At 35.6% G+C, this 2,561-nt stretch overlaps 1 pseudogene; it reads right to left on the reverse strand.

Moving 5' to 3' along the window:
* Positions 1-1,176: 1,176 nt before the first annotated feature.
* LOC141438239 (uncharacterized) lies at positions 1,177-2,462 on the reverse strand (annotated as a pseudogene).
* Positions 2,463-2,561: the final 99 nt, after the last annotated feature.

The raw sequence follows: 2,561 nt of genomic DNA on the forward strand, positions 1-2,561 counted from the left end.
TGATTATCATTGTTTGTTAATTTATCCAGTATAAGGGCCAATAAATTCATCATTAAGAGATTTATTAGTAGTTTTAATTCTTTTAAACATTTTAATATATTTCCAAATTAAACTAATAGGGGTAGTTCTGTTTAAAACTGCCACAAAGCCTTCTCCAACTACACTTTTTTTCTTCTGCTATTGTTCTTTTTTTAATAGCATCTAGTTTTTTGTATTTAATGAAATTTTCTACACTAGGATTGTTTCTATAGAATTTTAATGCTTCATATGAATCAATGACACTTTGTTCGCATTTACTGTTCCACCAAGGTGCAGGAGGCTTACTTCTAAAGTTAGAAGTTTTAGTAAATTTAGGAATGCAATTTAATTTTAGAGAGTTAAGCTGCAAACAGAATTGGTCATAAGTCTTGAGTGGATTTTGAGCATCTAACACTATATCTTTAAAATATTCTTTAGAAAGTTCACAGTACTTTTTCCAGTCAGTTTTATTGTATAGAAACTTTTCCATTGGGCATTAATTTGATATTTATCAACGGACATTATAATATTTGTTATAGTAGGAAAATGGTAGCTACCCATGTTGTCATCGCTTACAGACCACGCGCAAAGTGGTGCTATATTCGGACTTGTGAAACTGATGTCTATTGCAGAGGGGTTGCAATTAGGATAATTTATTGTAGTAAAGTTACCATCATTAAGGATACACAAATTTAAATCGTCGATTAAATCGAATAATTGTTGACCGCGACCTTTTGTAGATACGCAGCCAAAGGCAATATGATGTGCGTTAAAATCTCCTGATACAAAGATTGGTTTAGGTAAATTATTTATTATGCTACGTAATCTATCTATTCTTATATTTCTGTCTGTTGGAGGCCAGTACACGCATAAAATGGTAAGGTCACCACTTTCTGTAGAGATTGATATTGCTATAGATTGAATATCTTCGTAAAAAGTAGTTTGTAGAGGCTTGTACTTAAATGATGGCTTTATTAAAATAGCGACACCGCCATGACCATTATCAGCATTGCGAAAATGTAAATTGTAATTTGGAATGTTGGTGATACGGGTATCTGAAAACCAGGTTTCGTTAAGAAGACATATATCTATTTTATTTTTGTGTAAAAAATTTATTAGTAAGGGTTTTTTATTATGAAGACTTTGAATATTAACTGAGCGATACGAAGTTGTGAAGTTGTAGCTAGATCCATTAATTAAGGCAGGTTTTTGAAAAGTAAATCTTTGATAGATTTCGTCGTAACTGGAGAATCGTCTGCTTTGTTAGCAATCGCTATTAGAGTGCGCACAATAGTCATTGTCAAATCGTTATTGGTCATTAAAAGATTTTTTAAGTCAACTGTTTTTGAGGGAGAGCTTGTGGATGCCAGGTTTTTGGAAATGTTGTTTATTGTAGTGTCTTGTGGTTGTTTCGAGATAGGTTTTTGGATCAATGGAGGAAATTCATCCCTTTTAGAGTCTGTAACACTTGCATAAGTTATTTTGGTTTTCTTTTCTTGGATTTTTCTCATTTTAATGGGGCACATTTTAGAAATAGCTAAGTGAGCTCCACCACAATTTATACAGCAGAGCTCAGTTGGTTTGTCACAATCTTTGTACGAGTGTTCACCTGAACAGCAGCTGCATCGCTGCTTCCCGTTGCATACTTTTGCAGAGTGGTTAAATTTGAAGCAGCGATAGCACTGCTGTAAGGGTGGGACATAGTCAAATACTCTGTAGGAAACAGATCGTATTGCACACTATCTGGCAATGTATTTGACAGGAATGTAATACTCACTGTCTGTAGAGGTACCCTATTCTGACCGACTTTTTTAGTAAAGCGCCGTACCGCGACGATGTCGAAGCTGGAAGACAGTTTACTGTACAACTCCTTATTGGAAATGTTTTGTGGTACATACCGTATTATGCCCGTTCGTTCTATTTGCGCAGCCGGGATATAAGCTTTCATGTTATATTTTTCCATGAATTTGGTATTGTTTAAAAAGTTGTTCGCCGTATTATACTGCTTGAAGATCGCTGTTATTTTATTCGCATTTATTCTGCGAATGGCCACCACACCTTTCACCTCCGCAGCAAAAATATGGTTCAGGTAAATTGGACTTTTGTTACCTAGCTTTTCCTTATTGTCCTTGCTCTCAATGAACACTTTAAATTCGACATTTAACGAATTTTCGGGATACAACCTTTTATAATTAGGCTTTAGATAGGGTAAATACAAATCATCCTCGTTGGAGCCTTCTCCATTCTCCTCGGGCACTGATGCCCTTTTCCTGGCCTTGATAACTGGAGGGCTATCGCCTCCTCCTTCGTCACCAATCATGTTTAGAAACGTTTTGAACACTTTTCATAACTTTTCAGCTGATAAAATCAAGATAGATCGCAAAAACAACTTAAATAAAACTCAGAGCGCGCGCTTCGTTTAAGAGTTCCCGCCAGAATCCAGTTTATTTATGTGTTGCGAAATATTGAGATCGAGTCAGCGGACAGCGAGTGACGTTAATGGTAACGCGTGTGTATAAAACCTGAGAACCAAATTTAAACTG

Source organism: Choristoneura fumiferana, chromosome Z (genome assembly GCF_025370935.1).
Source record: "Choristoneura fumiferana chromosome Z, NRCan_CFum_1, whole genome shotgun sequence".
In the NCBI taxonomy this organism is placed as follows: Eukaryota; Metazoa; Arthropoda; class Insecta; order Lepidoptera; family Tortricidae; genus Choristoneura; species Choristoneura fumiferana.